Genomic DNA, 26,797 nt, shown 5'->3' with positions numbered 1-26,797 from the left:
AGGAGCAACCCCTCAAATAAAACATATCCTGCAATTTTCCTATCTCCATAAAAAACAGGTTATAGTCAGAGATCATCCTAGCCAAATATGCCATCTGATCCTTTACCAGTGCCCTTTTTTGAAAAAGAGAGTGGCAAATGGAAAAATGCAACAATGAATTTGAATAGGTGGGCTTTCTATATATATTGGACACAAACACTTGTCTTGACCAGTCCTTGGTAAACTGCATACCCAGAACATAAAGAATCATTTGACCAGTTCAAGGTGAAACATAAAAATGTTGTAGTACAGTAAACTCTAATAATTTATCATAACTGTCATCCTAAAATACAGATATCATCTAAAAGACAATTATAAAGTCCCGAAGAATTTTGAAAAGGTGTATGAAAAACATATTTCTCTTCCCAAAATGCCATTATTATGTTGGCAAATACAGGAGCACATGCACTGCCCATAGTTATGCCAGTACATTGATGGTGATAAGACCCCTCAGCATGCACATAATTGTTCTCTAATACCAATTCCATAAAGGAAGTTAAAATCTCCACTTCATTTGCCCAAATGTTGGTATATTCCATTAAATAATCATGGAACCAATCAAGACCTAAAGTTTGTGAAATAACTGAATATAGATATTTAACATCAATGGTTACAAATAAGGTGTGCCATAAACAAATGGGTTTCAATCTTACATAAAAATCCCACGAATCTTGTAACAAATAAGTGGAATTTACAAAACATGTTTAAGTTTATGATCTATGTATTTTGCCAAAGGATGTATTTTTGACTTTCCTGCATCAAGAATGGGACACAGTGGTGGGTCTTCCAAATTTTAATGAATTGTGGGGATACCAAAATACAGGCATGATAGGAAACTCATTTTTAGTTATAGGTTCCTAGGTGTGTACTAGGCTAATGGCCCTGAAGCTTTTACAAGCCTAGCTCATAGGATTAGCCTGGCATCATGCCACCTGACCTTAGTTCTCATTGTCTCTGTCAAGTAGAGCCACTGGAGTGATACCCAGCGTAAATTTTCTATTTCCCATCCACTCATCAAGATTTCTCTTGAAGAGGGCCAGTGAGATGCTCTGCTTGACATGTATGGAAAGTCTATTCCATAGCATGGGCAGTCGCTGGATTATGAACCTGTCCCTGCAGCATGTTCTGTTGATTGTGTAATGAGATAGAGGTCTCTGGGGTGTGTGGTGTGGATGGATTGGGATTTCTTTAGATGTAGCATTTCTAACAGAGCTGGGTCAGACATGGCTTTATAAGTCAAGCAGAGATCTCCTCTAAGTAGGTGATATCAGACAGAGAATAGTTAGAGTTTTTTGAGTCTGTCCATATAGGATACATTTTTAAGGCCTAGTATCCTCTTTGTGAGGTACTTTTGTAGCCTCTTCAGTTGTTGCAGGTGTCTAGTGAGGTACATGTGAAATGGGGCATTGTACTTGATGACTGGCCTAATGAGGGAAGAGTAGAGGGAGACAATGACCTCTTTCTTCCTGAATGCAAAACCCTTAGTAATGAGATGTCCCACATGAAGGAGTTTCTGACCACAGTGGCAATGTGGTGGTCAAAAGAGAGGTTGCTGTCAACCTGTGTTCCTAGATCTCTTATAATGCCTTCTGTGTTCAGTGGACTACCATCGATGTGGTAAATCATGGGAACCATGTTTTTCCCAAAGGGGATGACGACACATTTTTTTGGCATTGAGCTTAAGGCCATGGTTTTGGCACCAGTCGTTGGTCTGTGAGGTCAGTGAGGCCTTTCTGTAGGATGTCAAATCACTTGGAGAGTTAATAATAGCTCTCAACCTGCAATTGTCTGTGAACTTTGTCAGTCAGAGTCCCTTCGTGTTGGCCTGGACTTCAGTGAAATAGATACCAAACAGGAGAGGACCCAGGACCGAACCCTGTGGGACTCCACTCGTGACCGGTCAGCAGTCTGACTTGGATTCAGCTACTTTCACACTGTGGGTTATATCTGTGAGCCATTTTGCAACTCACCTAGTGATATATGGGTTGATGCCTAGCTTAGTGAGTTTTTCTATGATTCCTGAGAGGGGAATGGTATCAAAGGCCTTGGCCAGATCAAGGTAGGCTGTATGAACCACCTTACCTTCATCCACAGCTCTGATGACTGACTCAGAGAAGTCAACCAGGTTGAGCAGGCATGATCTACCCTTCATAAAACCAAACTGTGTGGGATCCAGAGTTTGGAGATTCCCTATATCCTTGTTTATTAGGTCCATGATGATGCATTCCATAGCTTTGCATATCAGACTTGTCAGGCTAATGGGGTGATAGTTTCCAAGGTCTGTAATCACTCCTCCTTTGTGGAGAGGGATGAATGTAGCACTGCACCATTTGGTAGGGACAAAGCCTGAGGTGAGGCTGTGGTTGAACAGGGCACACAGATGAGGTGCCAGTTCACTCTGTAGTTCATGTAGAACACAGCCAGGGATATTGTCAGGTCCCTTAGAAACTGTATTCTTGGCCTTGGACAGTGCTGTTTTAACCTGTGCAGCAGTAATACTGGGTGCCTGGCAATTTACTAGTAGTGTGATTGGTCCTTTGGGGGATGAGAGGGGTAAAGTTGGCACTGAATCTGTCAGCCAGTATATTGGTAATATCTGTTGGCTTAGTATAGGTGGTGCCATTGTGCAGTAGCTCAGAGGAAATCTGAGTATTGTTGTGGAGATTCTTTACATAACTATAGAAGGCCTTGTGGTTGTCTTTACTATCTGCTGCAATCCTGTTTTCATAGCTAGCTTTAGAGGATTTGATAAGGGATCTCAACTTTTTGTTGAGGCTGATAAGGGAGTTTTTCCAGTCTTGGGACTTCACCTTATCCCAAGGTGAATAGTTTGTGGTTGGATCTAACCAGGGAGAAGTTGACTACTGATGTAGAGCAATGGTCGCCCATGTTATTAATGACAAAGTCAAGGATGTTGCTACCTCTAGTGGGGGTAAGAATGAGCTGGTTCGGGGCATTGGAATTAATGAATTCCAGGAAACATTAGGCAATGTATTGGTATACAAGTAGTTTTCCCAGTTAATGGAAGGGTAGTTGAAGTTGCCCAGTATGAGAGTGTTAGGTTGGATCCTAATATTCTCCAGGGTGCTTAGGAAAGTGGAGTTTGAGTCTTGGGATATGGTTGGGGACCTATAGCAGGCTACAACCTGAATCACTGTCTTATTCAATGTTAGCTACACCTGAAGTATCTCTGATGCATTATGATGGGCTACAGTCTGGAGGTGTGCGCATTCTTTATGAATATGGAAACACCACCGCCTTATTCATAGTTGGCAGTCTGGTCCTGAATTAATATATCATAAAACACTGTATCTATTTTAGAATATGCAATATAGATTAAGTATCCCCTGTAAGTAATATCTCCATTTTACTAGTGTAATCAATGAAATTCATTACCACCAAACCACTCCCTTTATCGGGTTTTAGCAATCTAATATTTTTGTTACATCTAACTTGGTATAATAATAGCCTTTCCTCCAAACTAAGGTTATAGAAATGCTTATCAAACTTTTTTACAAAGTATTGACTATATATCATGTTCATATTTTTTTCAAAAAGGTGGATCATAGGATTCAATGGGGGATTAGAGGTACTAGCTCAATGTAATAAACCATTTCTTTCAGGGCCACCTGGTAATTTACTGAGTAACAAAAGGAGTTACTACCAGCACAGCTATCTGGAATTTTGTAAATAATTATATGTCATTTGTGAATATTAATATGATTTATATAGAAGTGTGACAGGGAGATGCGGCCAGCACAGATGTCTGGAATTTTGGAAATGGTTATGTGTCATTTGTGAATGTCAACATGATTCATATGCTTGTGTTACAAATGTATTACTATAGGAGGTTACTAGGCTATTTGCCCTGAGGCCCTTATAAGCCTAGACAAGAGGTTAGCCAATGTTTAGACATGTCAGTACCTGATGCCACACGGGTGGAATCCCATAACCATTGTACACAGATAGGTGAGACAGACACACTGCTGCAAAGGGGTACATTTACATGCACACACACTCACAGAGTTGCCCTTTTTTGAGATTAGAACCCCTACCTATCTAGTAATATATACTATAGTACTGCACACTTATCACATGCACCACAGAGCTTATCTCACATGCCCCACGGAGCTTACATACTTGTATGTTATGTGTATATCAAACTGCTGATACAGACGTATATGTGAAAAGCGTTTGTACAGTACTGAGCTTAAAGATGTATCCACAATGTACCCTACTGAAAAAGAATAGAAAGGTATATAAACTATTGTAACTGTGTAAATGTATATGTTTTAACAGTGGGAACTGGCACATAGAAGGTTAACTTTCAAAGCTTCAAAAATAGTTGAAATTAAATTGTTTTATAACCACATAATAAAAAAAATGGTTTCAATGCAGCAAGGAGATAGGATGTCTAAAACTAGGGAGCCTTCTGCATTGTCTTGTAAATGTTTTATTGTTTTATGTCTTCCAGAAGCTGCAAAGATCTGAGTGATATTTATTTTTCACAGGGAAATGCTAAATGCTGGCAGTTTCTAGCAATGGGGGTTTTCACCTGTGATAGTCAGATGACACAAGTGATGTCATCCTACAAGTATCCCAGCAGCAATATTTGAGATATTAATTTAAGAACTCTCTGAGAAAGAAGGAGACAGTGCATTTTGTATTTTGTCTTTTGACCTGACAGCATCAGCTGGGAAACCCACTCACCTCATCTGTCTTGCCTTGCTATGAGTAAATAAGTCTAGGTTACAGTAATATCTCTTAGATACAGTTAGAAATATAGTAAACTATAGTTTAGATGTTTTCTGTATTTATTTGAGACTGTCCTGCAATGTTGTTTTAAATATTTCCTGTGACTTTGAGCTCTGAAGTTACTGTGATGATTTACAGAGTATTTTCTTGTTATTTTATTATTTATTATTACATATATTTAAACTTATCTTTGTGGCTGATATTTGTGAGACATATTTAAGCTCTTAGTCTACTTGCATATCTTTTTGGTAACACTGTGCAGGCCACTAATAGCCTTGCTCTTGGTCAAACTACCATTTGGATAAAGAGTTGGCTGGTGGCAGTGATAATTACTTTATAGTATGGGCAAAAGGGAGCATAGCTAGTAAGCCTGTGCCAGCCTTTCCCAGGTGAGCGTGTGTTTGCATATAAATAAAACCTCAAAGTGTGTGTGTGTGTCAGCTACTTCAGCAGGGACATGAAGCACTGTTGGGACAGAGAGGGTGCTGAGGTCTTGGCTTGGCCACTCAGCTGAGATCTCAACCATATAGCTGTGCCATTGGGGATTCTTATTGAGGATCTGGAGAAAGAGGGAGAAACCAGCCCCAGACTGGCTGTGGTCTCTGTTTGCTCTTAAAGGAAATTGCACTTTACTGTGTGTGTGTACTTGTCATCCTCCCAATGTGTACATCCCCCACTGTTGCTAGTGGTGAGGAATGAGACTCCTTGATATTACTGGGCCAGTGCTGGGACGTCACATACTGAAATAAAGGGCCTAATTTAACTTTCTTGTATATAACTTTAAATCTTTAATAATGTTGGTTAAAAGTGTCCTTCTGCTATGGAAAAAATTAAAGCCCTTTTCAAAATGATTGGAGCACTGTATACTAAGTGTTTCACCACTATAGTTATAGATTTTAAAATCACCAAACTGATTATATATAATATGAAGGATTAATTCCTCCTGTTCCTCTGATCTTCCTGTATTTAGCATTCCGGAACCTGTCATTTCTCAGGTATTGCCATGACACATTGTTGTGCCCTACCTCTCTTTCTCTTCTCTGGTTCATAATCCTCTCTGACCATCTTAAAGGGGAAATGCTCAAAGGGATTCAGTTTTAGGCACTTCTCCATCCTGATTAACAATGCCCTAATTATGTTCAGCTATTGTTTATATAATTATGGTTATTTTTAAGGATAGGGTAAGCTGTCCCTGTACAATGCTCCTTTTGGTCTCTTATGAACATCTTTCCTTTTTTATTTTGAATGTGAGCTTCAACAAAAACATCTTCCTATTTATGATAATACAAATCCAACAATAAATCCTTAGGGTGTCATTGTCTAATATGCATAGCTCTTCCACCAAGTTACTCATTTCTTTGTTAATGAACTTTGTAAGAAGTTCCATAAGTTCACATCCATGCAGGTCAAATAGAAGTAACAACTGTTCATGTAACTTGGATCTAATCATCAACCCAGAGGGAAACTTCCAGGTCTTAAGGCCCTTACAGACTGTTGCTGTTTTAATACATTCAGGATAATATATATTTTCTATCTGAAGCTTTCGATGCTTCAATAGTTTCTTTTCAAACAAAAAATTTTTTGAACAACCATAAAATGTCTATCCTTGTTCCATTCATGCCCAAAGGAAAAGTCAAGATTAAACCAGCCATTCAGGTGTGAAGACTTCATGCTAGAATTGTCACATCCCTCTCCATTTGAATAACCAAAAAGTCCAAATAAAACTGGATATCATCAACAATACAAGCAGAGAAGGGTATTCCTTGCAGAACAGCACATTGCCCAGGCATAAGAGATGAATTAGTAATAGAAACACTACTCATTGAATCATTAGATGTTTGCAACTGCTTCAGTTTATTTTCCATCAGAGCTACTTTAGGTGCAATATCCGAAATCTGTTGAGACAGCTGTTCAAATAATATTGCTAACTTATCAAGAAAGACTGGACTATCTCCATTCATAATTGTATACAAAGCAGATGGTAAATCCATGAAGGTTGAAGATGAAATATAAGGGTGAACTTATTGATGCACTCAAAAACCCAAAGCAATGCGCAATTAACAGCGAGTACTACAGACCAATGAACCAACAAATTAGTGTGCCGCTCGTGGAAGCAAAAACCAAAAATTTTTATAAAAAGTTGTTAGTTGTTAAGCGCTTTCATCCTTATAAGTAAAAGAGCTTCCTCCAAACTAACATTTAAGTAAAACTACTAGTTTCAAATAATCCATAATTAAATGTAACCTAACAACGTCATTAACTTCATATTACAATTCTTAAAGTGAAAGGTACTATTATATAAAACAATTCAATTAATTAAATAACATGTACAACTAAATTCACAGTACAATTTTTATTAAAAATCATATTTGAACATGACATATACAAATATCTATGCACCATTCATAGCTGCCACTTTTATAAATAGTAATGTTTAAGTTTAAGAATACGTGAAATTGAAAGGTTATCGTTCAGCCTGGGTCTGTCCCCTACCATTATGGCAAGCTGCCAATTCATCTTTCAAGGGACCACCTTTAAGGTTAATTTTAGTCATATCTAGTATAAAAAAATTAAATTCATGATCCAGTTATGAGGTAATATGTTTAAAACGTGCATTTTTCTTCACATTTTTTAATATTATATATATGTTCATATATCCTTTCTTTTAGCATGCATTTGTTTTTGCCTGTGTAAAATGCCAAGCAATTGTGATGTAGTGCTATGTAAACAACTCTTTTTCTTAGACACTTAAAATGTTTTTGAGACTTCCACATATCTAGAGTGGGTATGTTAACAGATGGTCCTTCCTGGATGTATCTATATTGACTCCATTGACCCCATTTATAATTTCCATATTTAATATGATTACTATTCTGATGGGATCCAGAAAAAATATATATTTCTAGTAGGTTTTTGAAAATTCTATCTTTCTTAAATACCACTTTTGGTATTTCATCCAAAATCTTAACAGGGCACACTCCACCAAAAACATGGTCCAATTATTTTTCAAAATATAAATAGCCCTCACATCTTGACTATAAGTCATAACCATTAACCTGTTATGGTTATCAGTGCTCTCCTTTTTAGTTTTAACTATATAACAAATCTTGCCTAAAATAGGCTCATATTACCCCATGTTTCTTTTATGGGTTACTTCATTTAACTTATAAGTAAGGTCGAAGGGGTAACCCCTCATACAGAGCATATCCCACAATTTTCCCATCTCCATCAAAAATGATTTTTGCTTCCACGAGGATGTACCAGTTTGTTGGTTCATTGGTCTATAGTACCATGTTCATCTTCAGATGAACGCAATTCCTTTGCTGCATACTCTGCACCCACAACCATTGCCATGCTGTTTATAATGTACACATCTTAGCTGCACTAAAAATAACTATTATGTCATCGTTAACCATACAGGCATACAGACATTTTTTTTTTGCTATGCACTGTTTAGTTAGCTGTGACAGTGACTTTTTGGATATAAACAGCGCTCATGTTTGCCTCTTTCCTAACTATTCTGCCTAAAATTCACATCACTGCAGCATCTGGTACAGTGCACATCTGCATAACTATCTTGTGTCTGCAAGGGTACACACACTTTCTGGCAGCAAAACTGTTTTGTAGGCTACACAGATTCAGTTAACAATACCCTTATGCTGCCATCAACTTAAGAGCGGTTGGCAATGGTTCCAATCACATGATATACACAACTGCTGCCAATTTATATGTGATGAATGAGCTTATAATAATAGCCTCTGTCACCAATTAATGTGTTAGGGCCAATTAGCCAGAACAGTATATGGTATATGGAAAATGTACACTGCTATCTTAGATGGTAGCTAACACCTACCACAAAATACGCTTCACGCTCTACAACAGCAGATCAGAGTTATAATAATTTCTCCCACCTTACACTGAGCCTGCTGCTATTATGGTCACCCACTACATTGATGTCCTGGATGGAGTCTCACCTACACCGGGCTTCAAAACATCCCGTCAGCCTTACCCTACTCAAGGCTATTCATGGCATATGTGTATGGAGCCTATAGTAGCATCTTCATTTCTTCTAACTCCTCCAGTCATTGCCGTCCCTTAGATCCCATGCCAAGGCATGGACACATATGAGTTACAAAGGTGGATAAGTGTGTTTATGCGTGACTAGCCATGCCTGCTGATAACTGTCTACGTACTGTCCATAGATATCTTACAGTGACTTCAACCCTGCATGCTGATAGTGTAACCATTCTGGCATTGTGCCATAGTGGGAAGAAGTGTTAACTATGCTTACTATCCATCAAACATGTACAGATAATACAGTCTTTGTCTGGTGTACTGGAGGACCAATATCTCCTGTAGTATGTCATGCTCTCTGTGTGCATATGGCACAGGGTGTCATCAATTAAACAGCAGGACAGTGACTGAGCTTCATTGTATTTGTTGGGCCCTGTCATATTGTGTCTCCCAACAGGACTACAATCTGTCATGCCTGTCTCCAGTGCCTTGTGATGCCCGTCTCCTGTGCCTTGTGATGATGACACACCAGCCTGTCAATCTACTGTCATGCTTTTACTGTACTCTGTTATAGTGCCTGTTACATGTACCCTTGTGTGGTGACTGCAATCCTAAAGTCCATTACCAATTGCCTATAAGGCAGTACACTCCGATACCCACTATGTTTTTGATTCTCTACATTGTTTGCCATAATATTGTCTCCAGCAAAATAACAACCACATTCTTTATCAAGGTAAAATATGTCTCATAATGTGATTATTATGCTAATGAGGAGAATTAGTGTGACCATCTCTTAACTGCATCAAAAATGCAATATATTATCACCCGTAGTCCATGCTATGTGGTCAGTCCCTGCTTGTTCATGGGCTGGGAGCTCAAGTAAAGTGTGTGTGAAACCTGGTCACTCTAATGTTTCTTTGCATTGCATTCAGGTGCCAAAATTGGAATACTTCATATGAAACTGCAAGACTTTTCACAAAGGTGAACAGCATTATAAGCTAATGAAAAGATATGTTTACTTTAATATCAAAACTAACATACTTTTGAAAATCTTGTTTCTCCTTTTTCATAAGATATTTTAGTTTCACATTTTATTTATTATATCAACCAAATGCAATAAACAAAGTACAAAAGTACACATAACTTTTCAAAGTGATATATATATATATATATATATCAATCAGCATATATTAAAAGGACATGTCTGCTGTGAGCATATTATTCACACCTTTATTAAAGTACGTCATTTGCATTATTATGAAATTGGTACACCTCGTTTGCTGTAGCATAGACTAGATCCAGGCCTGCTGAATCAAGCTTTGTTTGTATAACTTGAGCACTAATCCAGGCATTCTTTAAAGTATTCAGTTGTATTTATTACTGCTGGTGGTAACTTGATTAAAGTGTAGCTATCATTTCTAAGTCTTTTGGATTAAGCACTTGGGCTTCAGACCAGTTGTTTTACATTAGGAAGGTTTGTGGCCTGCACTGTGGTGGCAGGACAGGTAGCTTACATCCTTCTAAGCTGGGAACTGCTGATTGAGAGCTCAGAGTCTGTTATTCTAAAAGTGTATTAGTTCTGGTTTAAGCACTTAGGCTTCAGGCCAGTTATTTTACGTTAAGAAGGATTGCGGTCTGCACTCTTGTGGGAGGAGAGGCTGGACTCTGCCCTTCTGAGCAGGGAATTTCTGGTTAAAGGCTTATAGTGCCTCCATATTCTAATTGTTTCTTACTGAAATTGGTACACCTTGTTTGCTGTAGCATAGACTAGATCCAGGCCTGCTGAATCTAGCTTTATTTGTATGCTTGTTGTTTGTTTATTTCCCTGAAATGCTAATTCCACCTAAAACACGGCCTTTTAGCACTTCTGTGGATCCCTAGTGATATCTGCATTGCTTACTGTACTTATTTCCTTGTTTCACTTGAAAGAAAGTTACTGTTTGTCGTTTTTGCATTTAAGTTACCTGTAACACATTGCATTTAAGTTATCCGGCACTTGCTCACTAAAGCAATTATATAAGTCAGCTCTAAAAAATTAAAAGCACTACACCCTCACAAACTCCCCTTGAGTACCTTGTTCCCCATTGGCCCTTTTTTTCAATTATAAAGGAATTCCCAATACTATTCTAGCATGTCCAAAGGTCAGTTGTCAATCTCTTCTCCGGTCCAGCTGGTGAATCTGGGAATCTGGAGGCAATGTTACAACTGCCTCATGTACACAGACAACCCTCTCCTCCTCCCAACAAATTCCAACACGTGAGAGATGCAACCATATAGCCAAACTGGAGGCTAAGCTTTCTCAACTCAGTACTGGCGTAACCAGTCAGGAGGAGAAGGAAACCACACTCACTACAATTCCAGTCTCACATAGACCTATCACGACAACAAACCAAACACATAAACACACAAAAACATACTCGGAGGCTCTAAATAAAAATCTGCCTAAGCAGCAGAGACCTCCAAAGCAGACACCCAAGCAACCGCTACCCCAAAACAAAACACGTGCAACACATAGCTCACAAAGCCAGTGTGCCGAACAGTCACAGCCCTTAAGGCTAAACAACACACCTGATACACTTGTAATAGGTGACTCTATCGTCAGGCACACTGACGTCCCGCTCACCAGGCTGAACAAGGAGAAGGTCACGGTGAGCTGCATGTCGGGCGCTAGGATCCGCCACATAACACAAGCACTCAGGTCACTCCAAGGCAAGTACAAATATGACTCAGTCATTGTCCATGCTCGTGTGAATGACCTGAGACATACCTCCCTGGACTACATGAAAAGAGACATAGAGGAGCTCTCTGAGCATGTAGCCCAGGCCGGTATGACCCTGACCTTGAGTAGCATCTTACCCTCACCAAGAATGATGCCACAATATGAAGACAAGATGCCACAATATGAAGACAAGATGATCAATTTCAACAATTGGCTTAAGTGTTGGTGTCATTCAAAGGGGATCCAATGCCTGTCAGCCTGGGATGACATGCTCGACAAGCCACGATGCTTCGCTAGGGACGGTTTGCACCTGTCACCCCTGGGCTTTTGGATATTGGCAAAGGCTCTTGCTACCGACATAGTGCCTTTTTTAGGCAAGGCTCAAAAGACAAACCCACCACCATAGGTATTACAAGGGATAAGAAACTAAGAGTAATGCTACTCAACGCCAGAAGTCTAAACCTCAAGATGCATGCACTCGAAACTCTCCTTAGCATGGAGAAAATCGATATCTGTGCAGTAACAGAAACCTGGTTCAAGGCTCCCGAGAGCACCCCAGCACTACCAGGTTATACCTCATACCATGCTTTTTGGCCCCAAAACTTGGACCGAACCACAAAAGGAGGGGGAGTATCAATATTCGTCAAAGATACCCACACCTCCAGGTTGGTGGCACAGCATGAAGCATCAGAGACTATCCATGTGCAACTAACTGTGGGTAAAACTGCCTTCCAGTTTATAGCCTGCTACAGACCACCCTCCCAAACACAGGAACTCCACTTGGCCTTCCTGAGAATACTGGAAAATATGAAGGTCTCTCCAAACACCATTATATTGGGCGACTTCAACTACCCAAACATAGACTGGGAGCATTACTCTAGCTCCAACACCCTAGCCCAAAGGTTCCTAGAATTTATAAACTCAAATGCTATGGAACAACTTGTTACCACTCCCACAAGAGAGGAAAACATACTGGACCTGATCATCACCAACATGGGGTCACTATGCTCCAGACCAGAAGTGTATCCCTCACTGGTAAGATCAGACCATAAACTAATCTCACTGGATATTCACATCCCGACCCCACCCCCTGCCCAGAAAACCACAGTGAAAAACTTCTCTAAAGCAAATTTCACACGCCTCAAAACCTTCAAAGCCCCCAGGCCTGTGGAAAATACAGCCCAGACTGCAGAATCCTTTATAAACACATTCTATGAACACCTTCAGGAATGCATGGATCATGCAATCCCAAATAAAACCAAGACCCAATCCTCCAAAGGCAGACGTCCTGTCTGGTGGACCCCAGCCATAAACAAACTATACAATAGAAGGAGGAAGCTACTACATGATATAGCAAAATCCCAAAAAGGGAAGGCATCTCTGATCAGTATTAGCAAAAAAACTACGGGCACTCATAAAATCGTCTAAGGCCAGCTTCGAGAGAAAAATTGCACAGGACACTAAGGATAATCACAAGGCTTTCTTTAGTTATGTTAGGAACCTGGGTGGGAATTCCCAGATATGCTCAGAATTAGTCCAAAATGACAAAAAATACACCGAGCCCACAGACATTGCCAACATCCTAGCTGACAGGTTCAGTGCAAACTTCTCCCTCCTCTCCCCACCAAAAGGGCAAATATCTATCCCAACAGAGTGCTGCCCCCCTGACATCTCAGATGCTCAGGTAAGAGCCGCCCTCTCCAAAGCAAAAAACACAGCATCAATGGGACCAGATGGTGTCCCGGGCTGCGTCCTACATGAACTCCAAGAAGAGCTAAACCCAAACATAAAACTACTGTTCAATCTTAGCCTTACTACAGGATATGTACCCAAAGAGTGGCATACAGCAACAGTGGTCACTCTCCACAAAGGTGGTGCCTCAACGGATCCTGGAAACTATCGCCCCATAAGCCTGACTAGCTTGGTCTGCAAAGCTATGGAAAGGATCATCATGGACCTCATAAATAAAGATATTGGGGACCTACAGACACTGGATCCTACCCAGTTTGGCTTTGTTAAGGGCAGATCCTGCCTCTTAAACCTGGTCAATTTCTTTGAAAGAGTCACCAAGGCCATTGACGAGGGGAAGGTGGTCCACACAGCCTACCTGGACCTCGCAAAAGCCTTTGATACAATACCCCACTCGGGCATTATAGATAAGCTCACCAGCTTAAATATAAACCCCTATGTCACTAGATGGGTTGCAAACTGGCTCAAGGACAGAACCCACATGGTTAGAATTGCTGGAGCCATGTCAGACTCCAAACCAGTTACAAGTGGCATCCCACAAGGCTCAGTCCTGGGACCTCTCTTGTTTGGTATATATTTCTCGGCGGTACAGGCCAACACGGAAGGACTGTGGCTGACCAAGTTCGCAGATGACTGCAAACTGGGCGCCATAATCAACTCTCCAGCCGACACAAGCATCTTCCAAAAGGGCCTCATAGAAATAGACAACTGGTGCCAGAGCCATGGCATCAAGCTAAATGCCAAAAAGTGTATAGTCATCCCCTTTGACAAAAACAAAGTGCCCACAAATTACCACATAGGTGGTAATCCATTAAGTACAGAAGAAGTCATTAGGGACCTGGGGACCCAAGTTGATAACAATCTCTCATTTGACAACCACGTGGCCAAAGTGGTTAGAAAAACATTTTATATAGCCCACCTAATCATGAAGGGATTCGCATCTAGATCAGGGGAGGTCATTGTACCTCTTTACTCATCCCTCATCAGGCCCATAATTGAGTACAATGCCCCTTTTGGGATGTACCTTACCAGACACCTGTAGCAACTGGAAAGACCCCAAAAGTACCTCACCAAGAGGATCAAAGGGCTCAAACAGATGCCATATGCTGCCCGGTTAAAGAAACTCCAGCTCTACTCAGTGGCATACCGCCTGCTCAGAGGCGATCTGTGCCTGACGTATAAAGCCATGTCCAACCCAGAATTAATGGACATGCTGCACCTCAGAAAATCCAAATCCCATCGAGCTACACGCTCGAGAGACTTGAACCTCAGCACTGAAATAAATAGGACATGCTGGAGGGACAGATTCATAACCCAGAGGCTCCCTTCACTCTGGAATAAAATCCCAGTCCAGGTTAGGCAGAGTCCCACATTGAGTCTCTTCAAGAGGAATCTTGATGAGTGGATGGGAGATCGTAGGTTTACCCCGGCTATCACTTCTGTGTCACTGTTAGACAGAGGCACAGTATACTAACCTCAAAAAAAGGCATAGCAAAATTTATTTAAAATGGGTGGCGAAAGCCAAACACACTCTGGCTAGGCTTATAAATGCCCTAGGGCAGATAGCCTAGTATGAACCTATGAACCTATGATTTTTTCTACCCTAGTATGAGAAAGTTAGGAAATATGCCTCTATTAAAATACCAGGATTCAGAAACAAATAGTGCAATATAATAAGCAAAAATTGTGTGATGAATGACAGAGTGCAGGGCAGGGGAGATTCAGAATCACACTTAACACTGCTACACCAGAGCTTGAAATACTGTGGCCAACATACTATACAAATGAGTGTATAATGCCACTGAAGTGAACATTATTGTAATTAGGATTGTGATGAGTGCAAATGGGGTAAACAATATGGCACAGTTATTTTGGTACAGAAACATATCAAAATAGTGCAAAGGAATGAATTTGACTGTTGGTGCTGTTTGCAGAAAAGTCCTGGCATAAGGAGAAAGAAACAGCACTAACACATTATTGGTAGCCACATGTTTAGTAGAGATGTGTACTTATGAGGCTGTCCTCATAGCTGGTGGCCACAGAGGTATGCATTGCCAACCACAGGGCTGCAAAATAATCCATCTGCGCCTAATATTTCCTCCCCTTCATGACAAAGAAATATTGGGCAGCTACCACATGGATGTATCTTCCTCATATCCACCTTTGTTGGATCTGTGGAATACTCATGTCTGTGGACATCAAGTCATGCGTAGTTTTAAAAATACTGCCTAAAGGGAACCATAACTCTCAACCTCTTAGAGCAATAATTCTGGAAAAGGCAAAAATTATAGGGAGACAAAGGGCAAAATCAGGGACAGATTTTAAATATCAGTCATGCAAAGTTAGAAAACTGCTAGAATGATTGATTTTGCTTTAGCATGCATTTTTCTGAATGACATGAATTCTGAAACTCAACTGTCTATCATTAGTTAATTACTTCAGTCCTCGATGATTTGCCTGAAAACAACAAATTGTATGAAGATCAGACCAAAGTGTGAGGAAAAAATCTGGAAAATTGAGAGGTATGGAGGGGTCATACAGTAACCAATGGGGACACGGTAGGTATATCCTAGGCATCTGTCTCAGTAATACTGCATTAGTTTCATGATGTCATGCTGCAGCACGTGAATGAGCATATGCATTTCCCATGTAGCACAGAAGAGAAAAGCATCACATGGACATTGTATGATATAGCCCATTTCCTTGGGGTACTGGGTGACACTGACTAAATCCACATTGCCATTGAGGTCCTACCTGAAAAGAGGAATAATGGCATACCAACTGTAAGTGATTCCATTTCATCTATTGCCAAGTGGTCTTCAATGCACAAGGTATAATACACAATATGTCAGTGTGCCACCTAGGTAGTACCCATAATTCTCACATCTATTTATTTATTTTATTTTATTTTACATTTGTTGACCAGGATTGTCCGACTGAGCTGAAGAGCCCTTTTTCAGTGGAGGCCCGGGGAGAAAAGCTCCAACATATTATACAATTTTCATTATAAAGCATTAAACTGCAATGTTACAGGATCATTACAAGGCATTAAGTAGCAATACAATGTTATACAGTGTCAATAATCAGGAGTATAGCATAACTATTTCATGATGTATAAAAATAAATATGTCATTAAGATGAGTATAGTTTTTGGGATAAGTGGTTAAAAAAAACAGTTTTATCATGATGTAGTTGCATGAAGGCAAGACAGTTATAATAGAATGTTTCTCTGAGGCAATTTGCTTAATAGAGTTTAGAAGACAGTAGAAAGAGTAGTCAAGGAAGATTAGAGAGAGCTAGTGAGAAGAGTGAGTTAAGGGCAGAAAGTAGATTAAGGTATGAGAAGTAGGGGATGTTAAGGAGGGAGAGTGCAGTGGCAGGACCAGTGACTTTTAAAGTGCTCTTTGGTGGCAGTCTTAAATTGTTTAGGATGTGTAAGGGTCCTGATTACTAGTGGGAGCCTATTCCAGGCAATAGTGGGGTGATAACTGTAGATGTTGCGTCCAAATTTAGACTTGGGTTTGTAGATTTATAGTAGGTCTTGTTTAGAGCTTTGGAGAGGTCACATCTGGCACATACTGTATGTGACCTATATTGACCAACCTCTGGACACACCCACACATACTGCTAGCAGTAACTGATTAATAGCTGGCTGTGATATATGCTAATGAATGTATAATGACATGGTAATGAGGAATATTACTGAAATGAGTTGCTTGATATATGTAAACAAGGAAAAACAATATGATAGAGTGATTCAGGAACATATAAATGACAATCTGTGTAGCAATGAATTTCACAGATACCTGAAGTTCATGTTGTAAGAATTGTGAAAAATGTTAGTGGTTGTCATCTCATTAAATAATGGGAGTTTCAAACATGTTGTAATCACAACCATGAGCCACAGTGGTGCACATTGTAATCACAGAGGAGTTTTGTCATCCAAAAGTGCTTAATTTGTCATATACTTCATGACACTGTCATTGTGGACCACTGGATAGGGAGACCATGCAGGACATAGTGGACATGTGTTGGCCTCATATGCAGCCTCATGGGAATCATGGGCTACCTATCCTAATGAATACCAAGGTATGTGTGGATTGGCATATACTAGCTATAAGGACCTTCCATCAAGCTACTGGGGCCACGGTTGAGGTATCTTAGGCATCCTTCTTGAGAACACTCTTTCAGTTTCACTGTGCCATGCTTCAGCATGTTGGGGATCATAAACAGTTTCTGTATACCACAGAAGAGAGAGGAAACACCATACATAATTTCTTTGATGTACCCATTTCTCACAGGTTCTAGGAGCCATAGACTGTACCCACATTAAAATTAAGGCCCCACCTAGGGAACTGGGATGGAGGTACATGAACCACAATGGAACCGTCAACTATCAGCTGGTCTGTGATTCACAGAGTATCATCTTCAATGTGTGTACAGGCCAACAAGGCAGTTTCCATGACTCCCATATATGGTATGCCTGTGACCTGTATCAATATTTTTCAAAGGATGATATCACACAGGGCCATCGCATTGGCAATGCTGGATATGCCCTGGACACCTGGATAATGACACCCATCAGACATCCACAAAATGAAGCAGAATGGGGTACAGTTCTGCATGGTCACATACCAGGAACATAACTGAACGTGTCACTGGGCTGCTGAAAGCATGCTTTCACTGTCTGTATTCCTCATGTTTCTCGCTATAGTAGAGTCCTAGCACCTGTGAAAAAAATATATACAGTATGTTTGATGCTACATAATATGATACTTAACAGTATAAGAAATTTCTCTGTGTGGAAGATTTTCAGTCCATATATCTCTAGTTAATCACTGTATATTAATCAGATCAGACAAAAACTTGTCAAGTCAAAAAAAGAATAATGAAAAATATATAATTGTACAGAATTACTAAGTATTCAAAAGTAATCCAAGCAAGGCAGGCAGTCTGTTTCCAGTCGAAAATCCTTTATTAAGTACACAGACAAGTGATCCAGGTAAAACAAAAATAGAGTAATAGTTTCCTCACAAGCTTTCTAAAAAAAAAATACACACACACACACACACATATATATATATATATATATATATATATATATATATATATATATACACTTTTTATCAGGCAAGGGAGTGGTTTATTGTGCTGTAAAACAAAGTGTTATTGGTGCACATGTTAAATTCACATCCCTTCCCCCATCAGTGTGACATTCAAGCTGGTCCTGCCCTACTTAGTAGCTGTCATAGTAACATAAGCCTTATGCACTGTAAATAAAATGTATAATGATGTGGTACCTCTTATTTAACCAGATTATTAAGTAGATTATTAAGTCTGTGATTTTATCCCGCAGTGGTGGTGCTGCGGTAGCGTTGTCGCCTCACAATAAGACGTTGTCTCGTTCGATTCTCATTTAGAGCGTCTTGTGTGTGGAGACATGCGTGAATGGGCATGCCTTCGTTGAAGGTTGTGCATCAGGGCTGGTAATTTGGCACGTAAAAATCCACTACCAAACATTAGCGGACCGGAATTCCGCTGTGGCAACCCCCTAACCGGGATAAGCCGAAAGACACAACATTAAGTCTGTGATTTTATCCAAGACAATATACTACATGGCTGGAAATATATCAACCTTAGTCCATTTGGCAATCAAAAAACATATATAAATATATACACTGCATGAAAAAAAAATCAATTGTAAAAATCATATTCTATTTTCATAACCTATTGTTAACAAAGATCGCTTTCGTCCCTCTAGACTTCTTCAGCTCTGTGTACAAGAACCCTAAAAACTATCTATAAAAATATATATAATTGTATAATTAGTTAGTATTGTTGTTACACATCATTTTGAATAAAGTGGAAAAAAAGAGAACCAGAAAAAGAAAAAAATAATAAGAAAAAATGTGTGATGATGTAAACAAAATATACACTTAAATTACAACTGATTTAAAATGGTATTTAAAACCAACTGGTAGAATAAAATAAAATAAAATTAGTCATGTAAACAATATGGCAATTTTCTAAGTTCCAGTACACTTTTAATTGAACAGTAGTAGTTTAGTCCAGGCTTCCTAAAAGAGTTCAGCTTTAATTGCCATGAGTTCATGTTTCTCCAGAATATTAGGGATGTCTCCTTCAAGATCACCCATGTCTATGCGATCCAGGATCTGGAACTTAAAACCTGTGTGTCTTTTATGAAGAGAAAGATGTTTGACTAGTGCATTATTTTTACATCCAGAGCAGATTTCTGACAGATGACATGAAATCCTGCGCTTGAGTTTATTTACAGTCTTGCCCACATAGAATGCATCACATTCATTGCACTGTGCCCTTGTAAATTACTTTTGTAGTGTTACAGTCACCCCCTGCACTGGTCTTAATGATTTTCTTTAAATAAGGGCAATAAAAACTATCACCTTGCTGTATAAATATACAAAATGTACAATTAGTTTCACATCTTTTAGTGCTTTTCTCATATGGTCTAGGTTTAAATTCAACAAAACTTCTAATGTTCCTGGCCTTCCTATAAACAAATGATGGGGCTTCACCTAAGATGTTAATCAGAAAAGGGTTTCCTGTGACAATGTCCGAGTTTTCTTCAATAATATTTTTGATACTGTGATAATCCAAAGTGTATTTCAGGATGCAGCTATTTTTGCATTTGTTATTCTCTGTGGAATTTAGGGTGGCCATGGTGGTTCAGTGGTTAGCATTGTCGCCTCACAGCAAGAGGTTCTCTGGTTTGATTCTCGGCTGGGGTGCCTTCTATGCAGAGTCTGCATGTTCTCCCTGTGGTCATGTGGGTTTCCTCCAGGTGCACCGGTTTCATCCCAAAGACATGCAGTAGGTGGATTGGACACTCTAAACTGGCCCTAGGGGTGAGTGCATGTGTGCCTTCTGTGGAAGGTTGGGTGCCGGGCTGGCAACTCGACACTGTAAAACTCCGCTGCCAATCATGAGCAGACAGGTGATCTGCTGTGGCGACCCCTAACTGGGAAAAGGAGAAGATTCTCTGTGGAATTTCTTAACATTCTCCTACGGAGGAGGTTGAGTGAAGGTGCTTCAGTCCTTTTCAGTTCTATAATGGGTTCCAGCATGTTTTTTATCATCTGACTTTCATAGCCTCTCACTAGAAAATCATTCTCTAAGTTGTTCAGGTTTCTCAAAAATGGTTCCATCTCTATGGTAATTCTAGCTTCACTACATTATACTTGTTTTTTGTAGGATGTAGACTTTTACTGTGGAGTAATAAGTTAACCCTCATTGGTTTTCTGAATAGATCAGTGGTGATTCTGTTATTGTTGGTGTCCTTGGAAATCTGCATATCTAAGTGGTTGAAGTATAGCTTCCCATAGCTATACTTCAACCACATCCTTGCCTGATAAAAAGTGTATATATATATATATATATATATATATATATATATATATATATATATATATATATATATATATTAGAAAGCTTGTGAGGAAACTATTACTCTATTTTTGTTTTACTTGGATCTCTTGTCTGTGTACTTAATAAATGATTTACGGCTGGAAACAGACTGCCTGCCTTGCTTGGATTACTTTCGAATACTTAGTAATTCTGTTCAGTTACATATTTTTTCTTTTTTTCTTTTTTACTTAAGACGAGTTTAAGTTTGCTACTTCTACTATGTTTGTCTGATATGATTACTATACAGTGATTAACTAGAGATATATAGACTGAATCTTCAACACAGAGACGTTTCTTACACTGTTTTGATTTTGGACCTACTACACTTGTTTAGTGGGTTGTTTTGAGACTTCAGGGATACCATGGAGATTACTTGTTTTATAATATGATACTTAGGGACATATACAGCAAGGGTGGCAACTGTAGGAGGGCAACAAGGCAGGGCACCAGGCAATGGAGACAGAGCCAGCTGAGAAGTCATTGGAGGAGCCAGCTTCAGGGGATGGAGCAGTATGCTATGTCACTAGCAAAGAGGCAAAGGTTCACTCATAGCTTCACTGCTAAAAATAAGCTTAGTATAGCAGAAGCAATACATTTAAAACAGATGCATGCAGATCAAACAACATATTGCACTCAACTATGCACAGGCTGGACATACTGTTGATTGGACATAGGCAACTCAAGCGGCAGTGTACAAAGCACCGGGCACAGGAGTCATCATCTACTCCAGTGGGGAAGCAACACATGTGGATGCCTTTTACCAGGAGATATGTGATAGCAAAGGAGATACAAGAGTAAGGGTGCAGGTGTGTGTGTATCAGCTGTGAAAGGGGAGTTGTGGGCATAACAGGAAAGGTGCTTCAGACTTCCATTCTCTCAGCAAGAGAGTGTGTGTGTGTGTGTGTGTGTGTGTGTGTGTGTGTGTGTGTGTGTGTGTGTGTGTGTGTGTGTGTGTGTGTGTGTGTGTTTGTGTGATATACTGTGGCCAAACACTACATTTCTACTTAGTGGACTGGTCTAGAGCATGCACAATACAGGGTTTAAAATCCCACACATTCATCCACCCATGGTTGTTGCCCCTGCAAGGAGTAGTGCTGGTTGTACCACACATCTGGCTAGATGCATACAGTGTGGCCATGACTGACATCTGTCACCAGAAGTACCAATGCCATGATTGCCATGACCCAAGGTACATAGAATGCACAGGGGATGTAGTGGTTACATTACCTGTGTCCAGTACACACACATGCACACACACACACACACACACACACACACACACACACATACCACGTATCCCCTGACTGTGCCAGCTTATGCCTGCCATCATCCTCAGAAGCATCAGATCCTCTAATGTCAGGCAGTGGCAGTACCATAGTGATGTTGTTGGATAAAGACTCACCTGTGAACACAGCAAAGTACAACTATCTGAATTAGTAAAGCCCATTACCAGATGTATATTATTAAATGAGGTGTTGGAGAAGTAGCTTTCTAATACCACATAGGTAAGTAAAATGCCTTGGGCAGATAATTTTGGTGATGCAATCCCTGATTTTCCTATATAATCCGAACAGACAATATTAACAACTAGGCCAAAGAGGAATGGAGGACCTACATATGCTGCTGAGGAGAAATAGCTGTACATAACCTGGGACATCTTCAGCAGATATTCTTGGTGCCTGGTAAACCTCTACTTCATTATCTATCACACTGTAGGACCTATCTGAGGTGTCAGTACCCTTGAGGAACCTCAACCAATGGCTTCCACCCATTGATCTACCTTGCCATGCCAAGTGGGCAGCTCTTTGATGTGTTACATGAATAATGTCACTGAACCTCCATCAAACCATTATCCCGACCACTGAAAGCATTTATATCCACCACCAGATCTTTTCAGGCATGGTCATGGTAGGCCTGGTTAGCTGCATCCAAACCAAATATTCACTGGCTATGGAGACAGAGGATGCCCTGGTTTAGCACCTCATTCTCAGCATTTGAGAACATGACTTTCCTCATTTGTTTGTCAGCAGACCCTTGGTATCCTTTTTCTTAGCATGTAATTTAGACATTGATGCACATAACAAATACTGGTATGAACATTCTCTCTCAAGCACATACACCATGCTGTCCATGTGTCTGACAGTCCCATATCTATAAACACACTGTGCATCCAGAGACAGTCGTATAACAGTAATGACCAAACCTGCCCACTTTACAACAGCTGTTCTATTGTAACTCTCCAGGATAGCATCTGCGACCACTTGGGCTGAAGGCAAGCTGAAGTTAGAGCAAAACAATCTGGTAAATGAGGTGGACTAATAAAGATTGCAGCATTTAATTTGTTTAGCATACAGATATTACAGCCTCCAGTTTAAATGACTTGCACAGGTGAGCTGAGGAAGTGTAGATGGATATGTTTCCCTTTAGTTTCACAATCCTTCTGCACAACAATTACATACATTATAATTACTCCTATCAGTTCGCTTTTGTTCTATAACCCCTTGAATGTATTGTTGCAGCTTTACATGTGGCTAATTACAAAAGTAGCTGTCATTGCACAGTACTTTCATTTATTGAGCTGAAAAAGTTAAGACTTACCTTGTTAATGGGTAAGCAGGTGCTCTGTGTCAATGAAGTGCTGAGCTCTGAATCAATACTGCTGCTCTGTTGCTTTCTCTACAGTTTGATGATTATCATTGGTTTACCTTACACTTATATCATGCTAATTCTGATGTCTGGGCATGATGATTATGCAAATGAGGGCTCAGTATACAAATGTTTCTGAATGCTCAATTTTTGCACTGTACAGATTGCCAAATTGTCTGCTAAGATTTATGCAGCACCACGACTGTACCTGTGCACATGCAGACAGAGGGTATCAGTAATTCCATAGAACACATACTGCAAATTGAGTCACCATACTCCATTGTTCATTAGCAGCATATGCAAAGAAATTGAGCTGCCATGTTTCACATCTCATGCTGCTGTGTTCAGACATTGTCATACATTACTTACTTTGGGCTTTTCTGCTACATCTCATGAAGCTGGCTCACATAAAAAAATGTATTAAAATTTGTCTTGTCATAGGCATCACAATGGCATCTGAGGGAGACACTACCAGTTCATTTCATGTGAAAAGATAACGTGTAGTGGAACCAATGATATTCCTCCACTTACTGCACCAAGACTACAGGACAAGGCTCCTGGATGAGGGATACGAAGACCCTCAGTATAAAGCAGTGGCCTGGAACAGTTTAGCCTAAGACTTGTCATGTGCTGTGCAATGCAGAACAATACCATCACTACTACTTTAACCTCAGGAGACATAATCCCAATCTCTAGCAGAAAGCTGAGGTTAGAATGCACCCACCATCTATGCACTGTTAGTAATCCTAATCCCAGCCTTAACTCCATGTGTAAACAGCCTCTGTGGCCATGCACATATATGGGTCACTCCCAGTTCCTCCTTCTCAGCCCCCAAAGCAATTGCAGTACAGGTGGAGACTGGAGCACCTCAGTGCAGGGGTGAATATACCTGTTACAGGCAGCAGAGGTGTATATGTTAACAATCTGGTCAGTTCTTATCGCTGTGGTCAGGATAGGTATAGGTCTTCTACAGGGTTGCCTCTTATCAAGGGACCTGAGTGGTACATTCATTTTAAGAAAATAAGATTTGGCTACTCATGCCATACCTACAAGCATTGAAAAGGTCTGTGGTTCAATTTTTACCTTACATATAAGGGCAGTATTATAGAATATCATGTTTTCTGATCTATCCTATAATGGCAAAGTGTTTCATGCCTAAAAGTAATGGTTTAATGTATACAGAACAGGAATCATTGGGAATATGTTTTGCCGTTATATTTGAAAGCACTTGCTCTTCTCCTTGCTTTTTTCACAGAATGCCGCTACCCACATAGAGAGTGTTACCCACAAACGGGGACAGGTGTAAACTATTGAGTCATGCTGCAATAGCACTTACACTGCACACTCAAAACTGACAAGTAGCACTATGGATGGCTGATGGCGTATGGCTTTTTTTCTGAGTTCTTGTAATCTTATGATGATATTGGGTTAATTTCTTTGGAAATTATGTGTGAGCTAGTGGTCTCCATGTCGCTGGTACAAATAAAGCATAACAAATGTATCAATCTGCCAGGACTAATAACATTGTTGATAAACTATTATTTAAAATCAACAAAACCCATGAAAACAGTAAGTGCTTTCATCTCTAACAATACCTAAAGGTTTGAGATTTCATCAGACTAACACAACCACTTAACGAACCTGTTTTAAATAATGTAGTTAACATTGCTATTAGATAAAATAAAAATATGGATTAACACTGTATGGTCTTAAACATTTCAAATGACATTAGAAATTAAAAGTGGCATTCAGTCTTGAGCCTCTGTGGTGTTCAAAACAATCTACCACTTAATACTCTAAATATTTTAGGAAATCATCCATACTACCTCCCCTGTCTTGTGCATCTACATTATCAAGGACACTGAAAATAAATCTCTTAAAATCAGTACATGTTTCACAGATTGCATTTAAAGCATCTTTGTTTTTAGTAGCTCTTACATGCTCCATAATTCTCTTCTAGTACACGCTGTACAGATTGCTATATAAACTACATATTCAGCATTACATCCAAAAATTTCAGGTGGAGAATAAGTGTTGTCTATGTTGCTACAAAATTCTCTTGGTCTATCATTAATAAACCTACATACAGAATAAGTATAACATTTAAAAGTTCCTGTCTTGTTCTTATCAATTTTACAAGTTGTGTTTCACATTTCTAAAATGTTCTTTACATTGGAAGCCTGTTAATAACAAAAAGTGGACCCTTAGCCAATATTTCAATAAGAACCTCATTATCGTGAAATAGTCTTCAATTATTTATCATATGTTTCTAATACTACTACTGTCAGGGATATAAGTCAGACACATGGCTGAATTCCATTCTGAATGAATTATATTTATCATTCAATATTTTTTCCTGCTGTAAACTAACTAGGACATCATTAATCAACCCTAATGGATATGCCCTTTTATTAAACCTAACTTTTACTTGGGCCTTAATTAAGTTTCTAACTGTAGTGAACATGGATTTAACTACTTCCTTATTTTTATGTTGAGGGTGCATACTACTAAAATTACTAGCCACATTTTTATAACTAATCTCTGTTAACAAAAACATCCTTCTTGTGAATTTTAATATCCAAAAAGGTAATTGAAGAATCACTTATGTTACTTTAAAATTCTAAAAATGCTGTACCTACACAAAGGTCAGCTAAGAAAGTGTTCAACTCTGTCTGAATGTCAAAAGAAATAAAAAAAATATTGTCATTAAAATATACATAAAATGTAACTAAAGAATAGTCTTGCCTACTATAAAATAGTGTGCTTCCCAGTATGCCATAACTAATTTATTAAAATTAGGGACTATTGTGGCTCCCTTAGCCACTCCCACTAATTGTTGATAATAACTTGCTTTGAAAACAAAATAATTGGAATTGCTTTCAATTACTTTCAATTAAACCATCATACTCAGGATAGTCTAAAAAATATGGATGCCCACTCTTTTTTCAATTCTTGAGAGTTAACCATGTATAAAGATTTTAACATCTAAGGTTACTAAAAAATCTTCTTTATTAACTGCAACCCATAACAACTTTTCTTTGAAATCAAAAGTATCTTTAATAAAGGATGGAGTTTTGAGCACAATTTCTTTAAGGGCTACATCGATAAAATTATGTAAAGACTCTAACTTTGAAGCCTTAGCTGATACTATTGCCCTTAAAGGCAGATTTACAGTTCCTTTGTGTAGTTTGGGAATTCCAAAATTTGTCCAATGACAAGATATTCAACCAAGAAATAATCTTACATATTTGCTGTAATTCATACATCTAGAAAATTCTCATATAAGCAACTGTCAGTTTGTCTATATTTAAACAAAAATGGTCTCTTTTGTCCCTTTTTATACAATTTTACACCATTCAACATAGTAAACATCTTAAAATCATAATCTTTAATGTTTGTCAGAACTGTGGCACCTCGTTTATCAGCTTTTAT

This window comes from Protopterus annectens, chromosome 1.part2 (assembly GCF_019279795.1).
Source record: "Protopterus annectens isolate FY-2018-M chromosome 1.part2, PAN1.0, whole genome shotgun sequence".
Taxonomy (NCBI): domain Eukaryota; kingdom Metazoa; phylum Chordata; order Ceratodontiformes; family Protopteridae; genus Protopterus; species Protopterus annectens.
The sequence above is the reverse complement of the archived record's forward strand: the minus strand, read 5'-3'. Positions refer to the sequence as shown.